This window comes from Talpa occidentalis, unplaced genomic scaffold, assembly GCF_014898055.3.
Source record: "Talpa occidentalis isolate TD23 unplaced genomic scaffold, MPIMG_talOcc4v2.1 talOcc4.10, whole genome shotgun sequence".
Classification (NCBI taxonomy): Eukaryota; Metazoa; Chordata; class Mammalia; order Eulipotyphla; family Talpidae; genus Talpa; species Talpa occidentalis.
Genome location: NW_023600993.1, coordinates 79,098,595 through 79,120,378, shown reverse-complemented (window position 1 = coordinate 79,120,378; position 21,784 = coordinate 79,098,595). Strand labels below are relative to the sequence as shown.

At 37.8% G+C, this 21,784-nt stretch overlaps 1 protein-coding gene across 2 annotated transcripts in view; it reads right to left on the bottom strand.

Moving 5' to 3' along the window:
* PAK5 (p21 (RAC1) activated kinase 5) overlaps window positions 1-21,784 on the bottom strand; it is a 375,558-nt gene that overhangs the window by 137,084 nt on the left and 216,690 nt on the right. For both annotated transcript variants that reach the window (XM_054696397.1, XM_037494775.2), the window contains one exon: window positions 9,734-9,877. The gene's annotated coding sequence lies outside the window, so the exon portion shown is untranslated. The remainder of the gene's footprint in view (window positions 1-9,733; window positions 9,878-21,784) is intronic.

Below are 21,784 nucleotides of genomic sequence, written 5' to 3'. Positions count from 1 at the left end.
ATCAACTTTTCCACCCATAAGCCACTCCCTGGGTAAAAAGATAGATCATTACCCTAGAAGGCTCCTGTATGTCTCAAGAGTTCTATCATCTTTTGTTCATTTTGCCTGTTCTTAAACTTCATATAAATGGAATCATACACACTTACTTCTTGCATGTATGTGTGTGTTTGGTTTCTTTCACTCAGCATAATGGCCATAAAATCCATCCATGTTGTTGTGTACATCAATCGTGTTCACTTTTATTGTTGCACAGTATCCCACTGAATGAATAAAGATTTACTTACTCATTTGTTGAACATGGCTTATTTCCAGTTTGGAGTTATTATGAATGTATTCATTATGTGATAATTTTCCTTGGATATAAGTAAGGGGGCTATTATTGGATTATAAAGTAGCTTTGAGATTCTGAGATATTTTCATGCTACGCACACACACACACAGAGAATTTTTGAGTTGTGGGCAACTTTATTTGGTACAGTGTCTAGTAGGCATTTAAATTTTACTAGAGGGAAAAATCCTGAGCGAAAAAAAAAAAAATCAACAAAAAAAACAAAAAACAAGCAGGCAAAAACAAAAATAAGCAAGACAGGAAAGTTATTTTCTTTGACACAAAATAATCAAATATCCATACAGGCTTTATTTTTTGAAAACTCCTCAATCTCAAGCTACATGCTGTTCATTTGAACTGTCTGTAGGCTAGACTCAGTGTGCAGGTTGCCTACAAACAGGGTTTTGATTCCCTGCACAATCAGGTTCTTACTGTTTCTATATTTTTGTTTGTTTTTTTATAAACTAATGTTTAAAATTTGGGAGAACTCATATCAGAAAATTCCAGCTTTTAAGTTTCTCTTAAAAAACAAAAACAAAAACAAAACAAAAACCTGGAACATCTGGTAAACCTGAGCTATAATCCTACAGAGTGACAACACACTGGATGAAGTAAGGGGTCCCCTGAATTTAGAAAGGCACGGGTTCCCTGATTCCATAATTCCCACCATCATTTATTACTTTTCACACTGCTCTGTAGTGTGAGAACCTTCAATGTCAGCATGAAAACCCTGCTTTCCTGTGATCTGTCAGTCAAGTTCAGGGATTTGGCAATTCCAAGGATGAGGTATTCTGGATAGACAGAAATGTCTCTTTACATGTCAAACTTGGAAAGGCATGACCATTCTTTCTAAAAAGTATTGTATTCTAACTTGCTTCCAAGTAATGGTTGAAATAAGAGGTACAGCTTAAAATATGTTAAACCCATGAGTTAAATGGACAGGAGAGCCAGCTGGGCTTGCTTCTTCCAGCTAGATAAACTTTGCTCAGGATACACGCCCACAGGCCCAGTCTTCTGATGGACATCTGTTAACCATGTGAGCCGGATATTTGACAAAGGATGAGAAAAACAGCCTCTGATCCATTCAGTTAAATACTTCCTGGACCAAACTCAATTCCATTATGACTGGTGCACTGGACAGTTGCTGACAGCATTCAGTCATTTCCATGCTGCCAAATATATTAGTAGGGAGCCAATGTTATTTCATTTTGGTAGTATGCAGACTAGATAATTGCAAGCTTCTTTATGCTAAAAAATTAATATATCCTGGATATATTTTTCAAAGGCAAATTTTGCTAGGCTCACTAGGCAGTAAAAGAAATATCTGAGTATACCCTATACCACCAAAATAAATGGCAGAGAAATGAAATCATAGATCCTACTAAACTATTGAAAAAGGCAGGATACTCCTAAGGGAATATGGCAATAGCAATACCGATATGGAGGCCAAGACTTCAGCTGCTAGCAAAGCATCTGGGAAACAAAGTCCTATGGTTCATGAAAATCAAAGCAAGAGGTTAAGCCTAAGAGATAGAACGTAGAATAGAATTTTGGAAGAAGAATAAAAATTACCTGACTCTTAGAGGAAGCAAAGCAATACTCCCCATAGAAAAACATTCCTCACTTTTGTCCTGAGGATTTTTACATATTATCATCAAAAATTAAATATTAACTACCACACAAGGAGAAATATCGTCAAGAATAACAGTTGACAAAATTAGTGGCTTCCTATAATCATTGTATTTCATGCATTAGCATAAGCAAATAGACACAAAATAACTATGTATAGAATGCAAGACAATTAAAACTGGAATAAAGAGCATGAAGTGACTCATAATTCATTTGCCATCTGTGAATGTAAATGTGTAAACTTGGTAAAGCGACCAAAATATTAGATGGTTCAAAGATACCAAGCTTATTCACTCAAATGAACACATGCCAGATATTAGCATCCTTGACAGGGCACTGAGTTTCAAATCAGAGACGTCACAACATTGTGTATTTAGACTTTTTTGCAGCTCTGCCAATCTTATAGTCAGTTCCTGGCCTGAATTTCATCAAAGTCTGCCCTGCAATGTCAAAGGTAAGTTTTTAAAGTTCCCATAGGTGCTCTCAAAAGTTCTATGATCTTACGTTCATTCTGCCTGTTCTTAAACTCCATATAAATGGAATCATACACACTTCTTGTGTTTGTGTGTGTGTGTGTGTGTGTGTTTGGTTTCTTTCCCTCAGTATAATGGCCGTAAAATCCATCCATGTTGTATACATCAATCATGTTCACTTTTATTGTTGCACAGTATCCCACTGAACTGCAGTGCTGCTGCAGAACAGAGTATATCTTTATTCCAGTTTAAAACCAAAAAAGTGGTCTGTATTGCCCTCAGGCAGATCAGTAATATGATTACAAATCCTATGTAGTATCCCTTCCATAACTGCTTGTTTTAGTTTACTTCTCCTAGGAAGCTGTCCCTGCGTAAGTATCAAAAGCTAATACTTTCAATAGACTACGCAATCCCAAGACAGCAGAGATAAGAGAGAAAGGAAATGAGGGAAGGGTAGGCTCTAGACAAGGTGCTATGCTACTGTTATGGCCACTCCATTCCCATGAACAATGAAGAAACATAGCCAGTAGCCTAGCAAATGTATCTGCTAAGTGATATGGGAAACCTCTAAATAGGGTACATAGGGGCAAATATATTAGAATAAGACACATGGAGGAGAGAATTAATCTGTGTTACTTCCTTCTTTCTCCCAAAGGAACAAGTTGCTAAGGGTCAAGGTCAGAAGCTCTCAGCTAAGTATGGTTCTTGCCCCAGTGTGACACTGAACTATTGATATTTTTATCTAGAGACATTTTTGTTGTCATAACTGAGAGTAATTGGCATCTAATGTGCAGAGGCCATGGATACTACTAAACAAATAAGCACAGGGTGATCTCCCACAAGGCTTATTCCATCCAAAATATCATTAGTGTAATGGTTGAAAAATCCTGTTTCTTGGTAAAGCCAAGAAAATCTGAAGAGCTGCCTAAGATGAGTCTAACAAAGCAACCCAACAGAAAAAAGGTAATAAATATGGAAGACATTTCACAGGAGCGAAAACACAAATATAGATTAACACATGGAAAGATACTGAACATCATTAGTAGCCAGAGAACTCAAATCATGGCAAGATACCATTTCAAACTCAATTGAGTTGCAAAAATTAAAGATATTGAGAACGCCGAACATGGGGAGAATGGGTCTCAGGGGGAATTTTTATTTACTGCTGGATGGAAGTGTAAATTGCTAATGTCTCTTTGGGAAAGAGTTTAGCATTATGGTGTAAAGTTGAACATGTACACATTGAAGTAACCACTCATAGCAGTTTGCTTGAAATTATGCTGATTAGCATTGAAAATCCTGCATTCTTGGAAAGTCCAAGTTACAGTCAAACTGGGATGGCTGGTCATATAACTATCTTACATCATAACAACCGGCTCCTTTGTATAGAAACATGATTCTGTTCATGATAGCAGAAAATGCAAAAAAGACAACACAAATGTCAATCCACAAGAATAAATTGTGATATATTTACACAATGCAATATTTAGTGAGGAAATGAACTGAACTTTACAGCTATATGCAACATGGGTGGATCTTAGAAACAAATGTTCAATGTAATGAGTAAATCTGTAGACTCTATGATTGTGAGAGCATTCCACAAAGTGCAAAAGGAAGCAAAAATTAGTAACACACTGCATAGGGATACAATGGTTGGCCAATTGTTTTTTTTTAAAAGCAAGGGAATGGTAGAGGGTAGACACATTTAGGATAGTGGTTACCACTGGAGGGGAGTTGGGGATATGGGATGGGGAGGCACTCTGCTCCCCAAAGGAAAAAAAACAAACAACTATTAGTTGCCCACAGAGTGTTCATTGGATTCTGTATCTCTGCTATCAATTTCATGATTTTCACCCCCTTTGGCTATGCTATTTTCTATGTTCTTACTCTCTTTTTAAAAATTTCATCTTTGCCTCAAATTTTTGAAATAGCAAACAAAAATCATATTGGGAGAGAAGATGAATATAATATATTCCCCAAACCATAAAGGGTTGGTATTTTTGTGTTAGGTTTTCCATTCGTGGGTATTACCAGCATTTACTTCCACAATCAAGTTCCTATTTTAACTCCAAGGAGCTGGTGAAGCTAGAGGGTGTTAAGGTGCTTAAGGCTGTAATGCTTCATGCTAGAATTCACTGCACCTTGGGACTTGGGGGAGCCCCACACTTAAAACACAGCCCCAGGAGAACAATAAAAGTAGAACAGAGCTGCTCTTTCATTTACACAATTCAGTCTCAGAATGAAGAAATCCATGAGCTGAAAATTACAATTTCACACGTGCATGCGCACATGTGCACGCACACACACACACACCCCTCAAGGGACACACAGGCACAGATCTCTATAAATACATCCCTAATGTCCACAGGACCCAACTGTCTTGCAGAAGCCTGCCTCAAAAACTTGGACTTGACAGAACTTGGGGCTATAATCCAAAAAAAGTAAACGATGCTTAATATGTTTATGGAAGGTTCATCCCAGAATGTTTCTATCACATAACCTGCCTCATCGCGTTATCTCCCTGAAGCCACAAATACAGTCATGCCAAAAAGTTCTTGCCCTTAGGTCCACTCTCAAGTCATGCTTTTCTCCAAACAGCCATCAAAGTATTTCTTTCCTTCTCTCCCTTCCTCTTTTTGAAATAAATACAAATCCTCTAAACCTTTCATTAGAGGAAAATCTTATAATTTTGTTGACTGTGTTGCTACTGCAATCTGTTCATCCAACTATTTATTCATCTGACCCTATTCACCTTCCCATTTGCTTACACTTTTCCATACACATATCATTGTGTCTGCAAGTTAGCTTTCACTTTCCTGAATGCAGTACATTTACACATTTACACATTTAATCTTACTTTCTCGCGAGTTTGCTCTTCTCTTTGCCTTGCCACTCAAGCCTCATTCCAAGTCACCTGGTAGTATCATGAAAGAAGCAACATGCTTATTTCAATACAGACCACCCTCCTGTTCTTAAATATGGTTCCCTCTTTATTTGGCTGGGGGGCCCCTACTCCCCCTTTGAGCTTTTCTTCTTGTTAGATAGCATATACATCTTTCACTTTCTATGTGAATGACCTTTTTATTGTGACTTTAAAGAACCTACCACCAAGAGGTGGAGTCTATTTCCACATCCCTTAAGCTGGATTGTGATTTGCCTTGTCCTATAAAATATGGAAGAAGGGACTTTTGTGAACCTAGGCCGTAAGAAGACTCACACAATTTTGCTCACTCAGGCACTATGTGAGTAAGTCCAGGCTGGCCTGTTAGAGAAGTGAATAGCCCAGTCTACATCTAATCAGTTACCAAGTATGTGAACAAAGCCCTCTTAGAATCCCCAGCCACCATCCAACCTGTCAGCTGATTGCAGATGGACAAATGAACCCAGCTAAGATCACCTGAACCTGGCCCAGCCAAGAACTCAACTCAATCATAGACCCATGAGCAATAATGCATTTTATTTTAACCATTAAGTTACGGGGTTATTTTCTATACAGCAACCACTCTTTTGTTTCCTGACCCCATTTACATCTGCAGCATACATTCAAAGCCCTCATACCCCTACATGCTTCGTTATTTTTGTCTTCCACAAATGTGCAAGCTCTTTGAAAATGGGAACAATTTTTTAAATTTCATATCCCCAAATCTAGAGTGCCTGTCAACTTCTCAACAAATAGGCTGTCAGAAAAATATCAATGGTTAGCTCATTAGGATTACAATGATGCCTCCAGGAAGGTTTGGGAGGTAAATCAGAATTTAAATCCGAATGTTCTAGGTATTAGTTCAGAGAGTTTGGTTAATCTTGCTGAATCTTATCTATAAACTCATAAATTGATGACTAGTGTTCTACACCCCAACTTGGCAGAGTGAATGTTCAACAAATGAGAATTAAATGATAAATGAATGTAAAACATTTGGTACATGACTTAGGATTACTAAGATAGTTCTGCTAATATGAACATGACCATCATTGCTGCTGTCACTTCTTAGAGTAAAAACTTAAATATTTCATCCAAATTCCATTGACAGAGATCATTTCTAGGCATGCTGATCTAGTGGGGGCTTCCAATGGCAAATATCTGGGACTGCTCACTTGAGGGTTTTCTCTGGCTTTTGGAGTCCCCTTGGTTCACATCTACAGCAGGCACCAATGTCAAGGAGTTAACATCCCCAACTTCTACCAAGGGAAGCAGCTCTCAACCAAAGCTGTTGAGATAAAGTGTCTACATACCCCGATGCCCTTGTTTAGGATAAATCCAAGGGTATGTTCTATACTGTCTCCCAGAATTACTTAGTGGGATCATGTGCCTGTGGTCATAGCAGTGACAAGCTCCTCTTCTGCTTTACCTTACTTCCCCATTTCACACACCCACAGTTCTATGAAGACGAACTGACATTACCTCCCCAATATTTTTCATCTAAGCATCTGATTCTAGGAAAACCTAACTGAGACACCATTACTTTCTGTTTCATTTTATTCTTACTGCTTCAGAATCCAATTACTTCCTTTCAGGAACTTTGATTTCCAATTCGAAAACCTAACCTTTAATGATGTCTCTAGCTAATCAAAGAGTTGTATCTAGCTTAGCGGATGGGAAATCACAGGATGTGCTGTACTATCTTTAGGTTCTCTTAGATGTTTTCATCTGGCTCAATTCTCTGAGTATATGAGGAGAGGGTTAACTTGCAGTTGATCTTGGATAGTTCTCTGCTTATTCTGAAGGGCACCTGGACCATGGTATTGATTTCTGACCAAGACAGAAGTGAAATGTGCTAGAGATTTATAATCTGCTCTTAAAAGTCTGAAACTCCCCCATGGCATTCTGTACCAGAGTGTCTATGCTGTTTACTGGAACAATATGGATTGATGGTTTTCACCTGCATATCTGTTTAAAGGGACTGATTTTAGCACCTGAACTGTGTGATATAAAATACCCCTCAAGAAGCTCAATTCTTGGCTCCTCTGAGACAAAGGAATTGTAAAAATATCCTGGTGGCTCATGATCAGAAGATAAAGGGCATTCTGTATGGGAGGGAAAGGACCTGGGAGTTGTACCTGGAAGTGTCAGTCCCCCCTGATATTCACCAGGCTTCCTCTCTCCTTTTCTACCACAGCCTTTGCTTTTATTACAGTCTCACCTATATGTACACCTTGTGGAGTTCTCAAGTCAGTTTTTTTTTTAATCACACACCATTATATAATTGCTACACTAAAGCTGCTTTCTGATGACTAGAGTCTTTGATAGGGGCATGAGGTGGAAGAAGAAAAGGCTTCTATAGCACCCAAATTTAGAGCAATTTTAGAAAATTTTGAGTTTTGGAAAAAAGGGCCCTTTACTTTGCTGGGTTCCTAAAATGTGAGGCCAAGTTATTATGAAAATTCTTCTGAACACAGATCTTGAGGTTGGTTTATGCTCCAACAGTGGTTCTTGAAATCCTGGACCTATCCTCCATGGTCACCTCATAATTCCTTATCTCTCACCTTCCTCAGTGCTTTTCACATTGGTCACACACTCCAAGACATTAGCCCCTTTGCTGTGGAGAAGATTAGTTTCCTTGGCAAATATTGCTTCAATCTACACATTCTTGCCTTTTTAAAACACGAATGTAAGCACTATTCTTGTTTTTGCTTCAATGTTCCATCAAAGAATAATCAAATATGACCGTTTTAGTCTTAACATCATGTTTCACTCACCTAAGCAAGTAGTACTTAAAAAAGTTAATAGATTTCTTATCTAGAAGGGTACCTCTCACCCAGGCTACCTCTCTGTGACTTGAGCTGCTGTATTCTCAGAAGTCAGGAACCTTGAAGGAAGCAATTCAAGCATCCAAGGCTCAAGCCTGTGTTAGAAGATAACCTGAGATTTCAGGGAAGACTTTGCTTTCTTTTCACAATTTGCCTTCAACGCCCTTGAAGTTTTAGAAGCCACAAACATACACATCATAACTTGTTCCTGAAACAGTGAAATCAATTACCAGTTGACTATTGCATATTGACACAAATGAACAGCACACGATTCATATGGAAGTTAGTGTTATGTTTGGGGGTTCATAAAGAGCAAAGGCAGTCAATTAGCTTAATCTTGGTGAGGCAGATCCAAAATATAATTTCAATCCACTCCCAACACTATGTCTCTAAGCCCAGTCACTGTCCTCTTACCTGGGTGACTAGACCCTGTTTTCCACCATTACTGAGCACCTACCACTTAGCAATAATAATGAATAGGCTTTTCAAAATATAACATAAACTTACTCCTTTGGTAATATATCTCTAATAGAGGGTTCTCTTTTTATTGGAGAAAATCAAAATACTTTCCCGCCTCTAAAGGCTCCCCAATTTCTTCTCCTACATTTTGCTTCTCCAGATCCCATCTCAAAACAATACAGTTCTGCTTTCTAAGCCTTGACCATTTCCATCCAGATTCTAAAGTATAGCAGATGCAAAGTCCTATCTTCGAGCTTTACTCAGCTGACTCTCTTCTATCACTCGATTCTCAGTGCAAAATTCTGAACAGTTTACTGTGACAGCAAACTAAAGTAGCCCCTCAATCACTCTTCAGCTCACTAACCTGTTCACCATGTTCATAAACATTACTAATGTCTGCCAGTTTCCTTTGCATTTATTACTTAGTTGATTCCTCCTACTAGAATGTCAGCTCCTTCAGGACTATATATTCCCTGGCCTCTTGTGTTTGCTATTGTATCCCTAGTGTCTAGGAGTTATTGAATGAATACTTGTTGAATAAATCAAGGGAATCTTCTGCTTTTTTTCTATTGCCTAATTTTTTCCTTTGCGATATAACTTATATATAACACTATATTAGCTTCAGGTATACAACATGATTCTATATTTGTATAGATTGCAAAATGACTGCCAAAGTAATTCTAGTTAAAATCCATCACCACATAGTTACAATATTTTTGTGATAACTTTTAAGATCTACTCTTTTAGCAACTTTCAAAAATATAATACACCCTGCTCTATATTATATCCCCAGGATTTATTCATTGTTTAACTGAAATGTATACTTTTTGATCTCCTTTACCCATTTTGCCAACTCTCCACTCTGGCAATCACTAATGTTTTCTGTATCAGAGTTCAGTGTTTATGTTCCACACATAAGTGAGATTATACAGTGTTTGGCTTCTCACTGAGACTTATTTCACTTAGCATAATGACCTCAAGGTCCATCCATGTCATTGCAAATGGATTCTTTTTAATGACTGAATAAAATTCCATGGTATATACACACATTTAAACAAAATTTAAAAGGGCCAAACCTTGATACAACTAATTCTCTTACCTTTCAATGATGGCTCTGGATGAACTGTACCCAAGAGGAGTGTGGCTATTCCTGTCTTACAACTTTTTGTTGGAGCTCTTCAGTGTTTTTCATTTTTCCTCAGTGTTCATTTTGTTAAGAGTGGGATTTCACCATAGTGCAGTTCTGCAACAACATGTAACCAACATGAGTCAGAAACCCACCAACATCATGCACTGCTTAAAAATAAACATGGGGGCCTCCCCGGTGGTGCAGCTGTTGAGCGCTGGGCTGCGAAGCTGCCCACAGCCTCTGCAGCGCAGGTTCGATCCCTGGCCACCAGGAGAGGGTCCCACATGGCACGCAGACCTCTCCTGCAGCCCGCTGCTCCCCTCAGCAGTGTACTTCGTCAGTCTGCCTGCTCTGCTCTCCCCTCTGGCTCTGGTGAATTCTCTCACCCTCCTGCGCTTCTGACTGTACCCATGGCTTATATAAATAAATAAATCTTTAAAAAAATACAAATAAACATGGACCTCATTTATTTCACATTCTCCTACATTATCTTCTTTCCTTAACATTCCTATCATGCTTTCAGCTATGCTGAGCTCTGTATGTGACACAGCTACTGATCTGTATATATTATTGCCTGGACACTATTTTAGCCCCTTGGTGCTCATCTCACAGAACTTCCTCCAAGCATCTCTCCATTAGATGGTGAGTCCTGTGGTGGTGGGAACTGTGCCTTTGGTCCCAAAATCTCTGGGACCTAACCCACTAACTAGTGATCAAACATGTTCAATACAGTTGACTCTCACTACATGCAGTATCTATGCTGTATAAAGTTGCCACAAATATTGGATTACAAAACGCTGAATCATTGCTCCTAGGGGAAATACAGGATGAGGTTTCAGCTGGTTTCTGGTTCCAATATTTTCATCAAGCAACCAATGTAACCTTGTTTTATGGTTTTATGCATGTTTCTATTTAAAGACACTTTATTTAATATATATTGCTGATTTATGAATATTCAACTTACAGCCAACAATAATATAACTCATGCTTGAATGAAGTTTATATAAGGTATGTATTTTCTCCATAAGACATTTCACAGCTTTCTTCATTTCGGTATACTAGACAGAACTTCAGCACTATATTGGGGTGGGGGTAAGGGATAAGGGGCATTTTCAGTAAAAGTACCAACCAAAAACACAGAAATGCATAAAACATGGAGATCAATTTACAAATACAAAATCCACGAATAATGACGATTGACTATTGATACAATTTGGCTGAACCAAAATTACATGTATATCTCACAAGTTCCTTACCTTGTTTATGGTTCAGCACAGCCCTGACATTTAAATCAGTAAATAATAAATGCTACAGACAGGTTAGAAAGGGACTAAATACAGGCTTTATAGGCTTCCTAAAAGATCCAAGAACTGAAAGCAGTTATTTTGTATCTTATTAAAAAGACAAATTCCAGTTCTTGTCTCTTGCCTGATATTAATCATTGCTGGTCCAATTTTCAGACAAGACCAAAGAAAATTTCCCTGAAAATAATTATAGGTTGATAATCTACCTTATCCATTAAGGAACAACCCAAATTGTTCCCAGAAGACGGCTCCATTTTTCTGCTTAATAATAAGAAATACCTGCTTTTATTTCATTATATGCATCAGATAACTATAAGTACACAATGTATAACTTGGAAGATTTGTATCTTCTGTAAAAATGCCAGTACTTTGTGACATAAATAATGTAAGTATACCACTTTAAGTGCAGTACCTCTGAAAGGTGTCTAAAGCTCCCTTAGGAAAGCAGATTTAAATTCTAAAGGTGTTGCAAACATATTCCAGTTAAGTTTACTTCTCAGTATTTTAAATGGTTAATTTAACCTTGATTTATTTGTAGTTCATGGAAAGCAATCTATCATCTCAAAAGCATGTCCTATGTTTTAAAATATCATTGCTAAGATCAGTAGGATTTACTACAAAGCAGTATGTTGCATGGGTAATGAAGATCCTAGAAGGTTGGTTCTGGAGGCTCAGTTCTTAATGCTTTTTAATTTAGTTCAAAACCAGCTAAAATATAAGTAGACACAATTTCCTTTTCAAATCTTGTGATATTATCTTTCTATATTTCAGAGTAACGGAAGATAAATCATGTTGTCAGGAAATGTAATTTCAGGACTGATATAGCCTGGGTCTACTGCACAACCCAGTATTTTTTACAAAAGTAGTATCTTAATTTGAAAAAAAAAAAACTTAAATGCATCTTAGTTGTTTTTATATTTCATTAATGTTAATTATATATAACACTTTATATATAATTAACTGATATTTGCTTGATGTTTGGTTTGTAAGAATTAGCATTACTTTTAATTTTCTATTTATTTTGCAAATAGCCAAATTATTAAAAAAAAAGACCATAAACTTTAATACATTTCTAGATCATTACTGAAATTCTCTCAATATTCCTCATTTTTGAACATGCCATTAGGAAAACTTTACATATCTCTGAAAAGGTCATTAACCTGCTGTTAATAAGGGATACTGATGCTAAATAAATTTAAAATTTGCACTTCAAGAAGAAGGGGTTGGTTTTAGAATTAACAGATGAGGCTCCACTTTGTACAAGCTTGCAAGATTTAGGCAATTCATTATTTCCTGGTAATATTTACTCTTCTAAAAATGTAGGATACCATTTTTCATAATAGTGGTCCTTCAGATATAGGGAAAATAGCTTCTGTAAAGTAGCTAACTCACAGTGAATAGCAAAAATTGTTCTTGTTTACATTAGGAACAAAACCAGCCTGAACAACATTTTCAGTAACTGAACTAGGTTCTTAAAACCAAAAGGCAGTGGCCTGTTACCCATGAATCACTTGTAAAATTAAAAAAGTTATAGTTCACTCATATTTTGACTTACCAACAAAATAAATACCACTAAGTATAAGGTATGTGTACTTATTATAAAAAAGAAAGATACAACGATCAGAGAAGCGTAATTAAGTTTCAACACATAAGTCTATGCTATTTTGCTCATTTTCATAGATTCTCTGGTAAATGGGAGCCTCAATCTTGGGCATCCTGATCATTAGGTGAAACAAAACAAATACTTCATTATAAGTGGCACCTGACTCGAATATGAATTCATTATTGGGACACTCACATATTACTTAAAAAAATTCAAGATACTATTTCTTGTAAAACAGAACAAAGACTACCATCAGTTATATCAGTGCAAATTATTTTTGTCCTTGCATACTTCCCTTTCTCCATGTCAGGCATGAGAGCACTTATGTAGATGCATTTTGGGATGATTTTGATTCAGGATAAAACAGGTCCCTGCAATCTCACAATATTGTAATGTTTACCCTTCCATCCACTTCTCCTTGTTCTCAGAGATGTGACTTAGTGAATGACAGGTTTGAAACATGATCTATGCTATGTCAGAAAAGGACTTTTCTCTCTCTCTAAAGAGTATAAGTTATGACCCTGGCCTCATTAATATGGAATTCAAGCCAAATGAATGCCAAAGGGCTATGAAATCATGATAGATGCTAAATCCCATCAGCTCAGTTTTCCAACAATTCTGAGGTAAGATGGGGGTGGGACTGTATCGAGGAACCTAATTTTTTTTAAACTGTTTTTTAGAAGGATAGAACCTTTCAGAAAGAAACTAATATAGATGCTTTTTGAAACTGTATCTTTACCACTGTACCATTTTATCAAGATGTTTTCTTTGCCTATACATCATGATGTGGATGTCCTTGATCTCAGCTAGATGCTGTGGTCCTCATCTTATAAACTCTGGATGCACAAAATGGTATCATGGCCAGGTTTGACAGTGTGAAAGCCAAGCAGAAAACAAGTGGCAGAGACTGTTTGATATAAACCTCTGAGGAGTTGAAAACATCATCACATTTGTCTCCTGCTACTCATCTGCCCTTTTGTGATCTTTATTTCTCTAAATAATAAAATATTTATAGCCAGAGCTCAGCATCCCTTCCCCTTTCTTCACTGTTGGAATAGGTGTGCTTTGTATCCATATGAAAAAAAATCATGACAGATGCATTAAAATGAATGAATAACTTTGGAGTAGAAAAGCTAATCTGCTCAAAAGTGGGTTTTCTTTTATTCTAAGCAAGGCAACTGTGACACTGAACTACATCTTGCAGTAATTATGTATGTGCTTGCCAATGGGACTGAATACTCTTAGGGAAACTTCTCGGGAATCTACACAACTATTTGTTGCCTTTGGATTTCCTCAAATATTGATTGAGCCCTATTTTTTTTTCCTTCCAGGTAATAATGAAATTTGATTTTAAAAAACAATCTCACCTTTTCCTACAGGAATGTCTGTTTGTATGTCTGGCCTATTTGAGCTATTTCCCCTGAAACAACGGAAAGATTGAGCCCTTCAGGATTGTGAACTCTAGGTAATACTGTCAGGATAATGCACTTTTCATCTGGAAGAACAGTTTAAAATGTGTTGACTTTTAAGAGAAACTATTATTCTTCATGTTGAAAAATCAAGTGGACAATTACCTTTGCATGCACTGTTTTTCTGGAAGAAGACAAAAGGCACTTAAGGTTTTTATCCGTTAGATGCCCCAGGTTTTATTCCTGGAGTGGACTTGCTTTGGAACTTGATTTATTCAATCACTCTGTATTTGGGATTACTCATCTTGAGTCCAAGGAAATGACAGAATGTACTCAAGATAGCACATACTCACACAATTTTCAGAGGTGATGAAAATTGAGAAATGAGATGATGTATGTGTAAGAACTTTAGATACTCTGAAACACTACAGTAGGTCCAGAAAAGTTATTTCATTAAAATTCCTAAGTGTTTGACTTACACAGAAATTAAGTTTCATCAAATACAGAAAATGGTTCAAAACCTTGTGATAATTTCTCCAGAATATAAATATCCTTTAATCTATATGTCAATGAATCTACAGTTGATCCTGTTGAGTTTAGATTTCCTAAGAGATGACGGGGTGGAAGAATGGTAGGGAGAGAGTTCAGAAAGAGGCTACTATGGAGTCCATTCTTATAATCACTCCATCTCTAAAGCAGGAATTAATAACTAGGGGGTTTACCTTAAAATCCTGGGGTTCATTTAGATAAAATTATGGGTTGAGTTTGGATAGGAAAGAAATTACAACTTTATTTTCATTAGCTTTTAGTAGGCAACAAATCTCTGGGATTTGAGGAATATATAAGGATCAAGGAAAACACAACCTTTTCCAAACCCCATTATAATTATGCAGATACCTGGAAAGATCACTTGCATTCACCGCTACTTTGAATATAAGGCAACTGTTAGATCTGTCATTAGATCTTATTCAAAAATCAAAAAACATGACCAAAGCACACATCTGCTTCATTTAATGTTTGATAACTCTAGGTGAACATAGTTGGTTTCCTTTATAACCCAAGGTATATGAGTTTGTGTATTTAAAACATTGTTGCCACCGTGGTAACCTAGCAATCTGACTCCTAGATTGAGCCCCAAAAGAAATGAAAATAGGTACTTGAACAAATCCTGGTACAGATATGTTCACTGAATATTTTCCAGGTAAAAATGGTATCTAGCCAAAACAACGAACTACACATTTTAGATGACCAAAGTGACAGACATTACTTTTTTAGTCCCAGGATTTTCCTGTGCTATTAGTTATCTCTTTATTCCAAAACCTATTTTAGGAATAGCTTCATGTTATATCTAAAACTTCTAGTACTTTAGGTTAGCTATTTAGGTTGTTTTTTTTTTATTTAATACAACAACTATACATTATTCAGTAGTAACGTATGTTAGAAAGAAAGAAAAATATTTGTCAGGAATGAGAGTTACAGGACTTCATTAGAAAGATCAATGAAGAGACTTCCAAAAGGTGGCATTTAAGGAGAATCTGGAGTAAAGTAAAGGAATTTTATAGACATTGGGGTCAAGAGTATTCCAGTTTATTACTCAGCATTCAAAAAAAATAAACACATGCAATTTGCAGCAACATGGATGGAGCTGGAAGGGATCATGCTCAGTGAAATAAGTCAGAAAGAAAAAGAAAAATACTGGATGGTCTCACTCATAGCAGGAATCTAGAAAACCTAAATAAGGGACCAGGAAAAAGAATAACTATAAGAAAGAAAAATTCAAAATCAACAAACAACTATGAACCAGAGACACACTATGGGTGGGGAGGTGGTGGGGAAAGGATGGATTGGGGTCAAAATAAGGAGGTTGCAATTGTATGGGGAATATAAAAATAAAATAAATAAATAACTAAACAAACAAATAAATAAATCTTTAAAAAAAAAAGAGTATTCCAGTCTGTCGAGACAGCATGTGCAAACATCCTGTGGTCATGAATATATGAGTATTCATATATGGATACTATGGAAGAGCACTGAAGGCCTAAGAGGCAGTAACTTAGTGAGTGAGGAAAGGATGGTATAGACACAGGACTGGGTAAGCAGCCAGTGAGTGACCAGAACATGAATGGCCTTACCGGCCATGGTAAAGGTTCTGGATTTTATTGTTAAGTTTGATGGGGAAGCCACTGGAAAGCACTGAGCAAAACATGCCATAATTTACAGTTTTAAACTGTTCCTTGGTGTTGGAGAAACACTACAGGAGGTAAAGACTAAAAGCACGAAAAGAAGTTAGAGGTTATTTGGGTAACATGAAGGCTGGCCACTGCTTATGTTAGAGTAGTGATAGAGGTGACAGTTGTTCGATTTTATTTTTTTCTAAAGATTTATTTATTTATACATACAAGAACTGGGGTACAGGCCAGAGTTGTGGGGGTGTGTGAGAGGATTCACAAGAGATAGAGTGGAGAACAAAACAGGCAGATCGACTGAAATACACTGTTGAGGGGAGCAGTGGGTGAGACAGGAGAGGTCTGTCTTCTTAACCCCTTGTGCCACCAGGAAGGTCCACTTGTTTGATTTTAGGTAGACTAAAAATATGGTGTCTCGGGCCTCCCCTGGTGGTGCAGGCACTGTGTGCTGTAGAGGCTATCTGCAGCCTCTACAGCACCGGTTCGATCCCTGCCGGCTGGCGAGTGTCCCACATGGCGTGGCAGACATCTCCTGTCTCACCTGCTGCTCCCCTCAGCAGTGTATTTCGTCAGTCTACCTGTTCTGTTCCCTGCTCTGTCTCTGGTGAATCTTCTCACCCTCCCGCGCATCTGGTCTGTACCCTAGTTCCTGTATAAATAAATAAATAAATCTTAAAAAAAATAAATAAAAGTATGGTGTCTCACTGATGGGTTGGCCATGGTGCAAGGGAAGGTGTTTCGGGCTGAGCACCAGCTGGGAAACATCTGGACAGGAGCACATTTAAATGCTGCCTTAGCTTAATTAAGCTGCTTTAACAAAACATTTGTTTTCCTTTTCAACTTACCACACATATTTGTATTCTCAAACAATCTATTTAGTTTAATGATAAAACTTCAGATATTCTTTAAAATAAACAACACAGACTGGGTAGCTTATAAACAGAAATCTATTTCTCACAGCAATAAAGACTGAAGTGGGCCTCCCTGGTGACGCAAGGGGTTAAGTCTCAGCACAATGAAGCTATTAGCAGACCCTGTAGCATGAGTTCGATCCCTGGCCAGGGAGCTAACCCACATGGCGCAGCAGACCTCTCATGTCTCGCCCACTGCTCCTCTCAGCAGTGTATTTCAGTACATCTGCCTGTTGTGTTCCCCACTCTGTCTCTGGTGAATCCTCTCACCTACCCACCGACACACACCTCTGGCCTATACCCCAGTTCTTGAATTCATATTTAAAATAAATCTTTAAAAAAATAAACAAAGGCTCACTCCTCTAGACTGGAACCTCACATGGCTGAAGGGGGCTAGGAACTCTCTGGAATTTCTTATAAGCATCTGATCCCATTAATGAGGGCTCCACCCTCATAACCCAATCACACCATTACCAATTCCAACATGTGCTTTTTGTGGGACACAAACATTCAGACCATAGCAAATATGTTAGTCAGGAAGATCAATGGTTCAGTTTTGGACACCATGATAGATGACAAAAAAATGGACTAAATTGTTCCTTTTATCACACCCATGCTTTTAACTAAGCAACTTTTTAGGTTACTCCCTATCTGACTATGGGTTTGGCTATGTGACTTGATTTGGCCAATGGACATGATAAGTTTCTCTGTATTTTCAAGTGCATATGCATTTCTGTTTTTTCTTGCACATCTGTCATTATTATGAAAACACGTGCAGGCTATCCGATGCAGAATGAGAAACATGAGGAGAAAAAAAAGCAGGACCCTAATCACCCCATTCAAAGGCAGGCTTAGTAGGTCAACAGCACCCTGAAAAATATTATGTAAGCCCCAGAAAATCAGCAGAGCGATCTAGGTGACCTACAGTTGACAGACACAATGCATTAGCAATCTCAGCCTGTCAGTTGAACCATGCAAAATTACTAGTTAAGTCAATGTAACATAATTGTCTGGCTGATTGTTTATGCAGCATTTACGTGGCAATAGATGTCTGTCATAGGACGTTTCCTCTTCCCCAGATATGAGGAATGCAGTGACATGTCATTTAGGCTGCTTAAATAGAATGTAGTAAGAAATTAGGAACAGAAACTGAACCATCAATGAATGGATGAAGCACAAAACCAAACCTCCCTTACTTGTACAGGCCCAGAAAGGCTTGGTTAACCAAAAAAAAAAGTCTTAATTTCTAGTTTGAGAAAGTTCATTAAATACTTGGTACTGGAGTATATTTTTAAGGATTATTATCAAAATTAATAAACTCCTCTCGAGTGTAAGATTTCAGAGCACTTTAGGATTGCTCTGAATTGCCAACATTCAGTTACTAATTTGTCATCAATCCCATCATTGATTTGGTGTCTGATAGCTTTCCTGTATAATAAGGGACACAGACAAATGTATCCTGAAGCCAATGAATATAGAATTCCAGGCCCACTCTTTGTTCATGCACATCAAGCACCTGGGAAGGATGATTGCAATATGTTCACAGGGTCATCTTTTCCAAATAGGCAAAAATAATATATTTTAACAGCAACTGGTTAGGACAGCTGTCCCTGCTTTCCAACTTCCTACATCACACTTATATGTGTTGCGTGGAATTAGTATGGCTATAGTTATTTCAGGGCTCTAGCTAAGGTGGAACTTGAATTGGAAATGCATTCAGCTTGTAATTAGTGGGCTATATTTTTGAGTTTTTCAATCAAATTCCATTACAGTTTAGTTTTTGCTAGTTATCCCATTGTGGCAATGGCTTCCAGGAATTATCCAACACATACTTGTACTAGCCAACCCAGGATCATAACACAAAGATGCAGGACTTGAGGGCAAACTTCAGTGTAAGTGTGCCCTGCAGCTCTGGAGTTACGACTATAGCATTAAGTCTGTTTTTTTATAAAGCATCTTCAATCTTGCAACATGAGTACAACACATTAAGCTAAAATGTATTTTCAAGGATTTACAAAGGTTTTGTTTAAAAAGTTGATAAGGTATGATCATACCATTTAATAGGAAAAATTGCTTTGAAGGTATCATTAAAACAAGTGAGAAATTAAGCTTCCCTGCTTTGACAACAGAAAAAGGCTACATTTGTGTCATCTTTATTTATAAATAGTGGAGAAAAGAAAACAATGGCATCTGAAACAATTAGAATGATTAAATCAACAAAATGATTCTGACATTGAAAGAAGCCTTTTGTACCAAAATAATTTTCAGACTATTAAAAGAGCCACCTGCGACCAGTTAGAGGAACAACCTCTGAGCCAGTCTGATGGGGCTCAGCAATCACCGTCCCTTGCTGGGTCTGTCATGCTTGGGGCTTCCACGTCTGCTCAGACTTGTTGTGGATCAAGCCCTTTTACCCACACCTGTATGGCTGGGCCATAGAGGCATTACTGTTACAGGACACAGAGCTTTACCCATCCCCAGCTGCACAGCAGCTCCTGAAGGCCAAGGAAGCCCCACAAGTACTGCATGCTCCAAGGTGGTCAGCTGCATATACTGGGGGTGTGCATCGGGCTAAAAAGTCACAGAGTCAGAAGTTATAACCTTCTGGACTCCACACCGTGGCTTTTTGAATTGGGACTGCTGGAAGCTGGGGGCAAAGTGGAGCCCCCACAGAACTTTAAAAGACAGAGCAAGCAGGCCAATTGCTTGCTTGCTTTCACCTGGTTCTTCACCTGCTAGTCCTCAGAGGACCAGTGCTGCTGCTTTGCCACATATACAGCTCTAGTCCCTATGCTCTGGCCCCTCCTTTCTTGGCAGCTGCCCTCCTGCCACATGTGGCTTTGGCTTGGTTCCCAGGCTCTGCTCAGTGGATTATATCTCGGGTAAGATGTCGGCCAATACTTTTTCTTTTTTCTCTCTCTCCACTCCCCCTTTTCCTTACTCCCGTTTGAATAAAAGCTTTTTGTTTTTCTCCATGTCTGCTTTTGAGTCATGTCCTGTCTTCTTAGGTAGGCAGGTGAGGATCCACTAGCCAGGTCATCCCCTTGCCCCTATGTTGGTCCTGTTTCAAGACCACATTCCTCAATCATTAGAGGTGAGTACAACTGTGAGTAGAAGTAACTTATTGGTTCTTGTTTGGTAATTCAGTTAATAAACAGGAATGAACCATATAACACTGATTAGATACAAATGAAGATTCTGAAGATAACATAAAACTCATTGTAATCGTAACATTGGAGACAATGACAAGTTGCTGATTCAGTTCATTAGCTTAAAGCATATTGTTATTATTATACAAACAAACTTCAAATGCACTGAAATCTTAGGACTCATATATCCAAGAAATGTGATATAGGCTTTCCGCAATTTGAGAATTCTAAAAATAGTTGACGTGCCATTACTGATAAAAATTCATGATGCCAATTCATGACACTTTTCTAAGTGTCTAGTAACGAAACAAAACAAAACAAATTTCAGTTGCTGTATTGTTTTTGTTCTCTCTATGGAAGTACATTTTATATTTAAAAATAATTTTTTATATTTAAAGAGAGAGAAAAGCATTTTCAGCCAAAATGTGTATGTCAAGTTATTACAGAAGAAGGTAGGCAGTTTATTAATAAAATATGTTGTTTTACTGATTTTATGCTCACATTAGTTATTTAACTTGAATGAGATATTATTTCATTCTAAATATTCACATTCTATCTAATCTTGTAAAGCACACCTAAATTCATAGATCTCCAGGTTTATGGGTCTTGTTTGCTAGTTATTGACTCAATATTTGTTTCCATAGCACCAGAATAGTCATTTTGTTTGGGCATGAGGTAGCAGATAAAGTACCTTATTTCCTAGCTTCTCATACACCCAGTAGTGGTATAGAGACAAATGCTTCATTGAGACTTTAGGGCTGGCCTGAATCCTACTTGCCCTCCTCCCTTTCTATTGCTTCTTGCCTAGAAAATCAATATGATGACTGAAGTTTCAGTAGTTACCTTAGAGCATGATGAGAGAACAGAAGCCATGCATCCATCCTTACTTCAAACCTAAGACGGAAGATGTTCGCAGTAGACTTACTGTGGTCAACATTTCATATACATCTCTTTGTCTATGCCCTTTGCTACATCAAGAAGTGGAACCTGTTTCCCAGCTCATTTAATCTAGGCTGTCCTGATGACTTGATTTGGTTAAGAGAATGTGGCAGAAGTGACAGAGTGTCAAAGCTGAATCTAGACCTCAAGAGGCATTGAGTGGTTCCACTCTCTCTTTGAAACCTTACATGGATATGTGAAATATCCCAAGCTAGAAAATATTACTCTCTGCAAAACATTATCTCAGGCAAAACTGACACATTTAACATTTCCCTGAGTATACAGTCTTTTGTTATTGTTCTTTTCTAGGTAGACTCTTTTGTAGGAGCTTCTATTTAAAGTTCAACATAGGAGGGGGCGGAGCAACATGGCGGCGAGGAGACGCTGCGAGTAAGATCTCCCATTAAAAAAAGTGAATAGGGAGGAAAAGCGGCAGGTCCCAGTGAGAACTGGGACACGGAAGATAAACGGGTGACGCCAGCGAACTGCCCAAAGAAGAAAGTGGCCATAAAAGAGGACT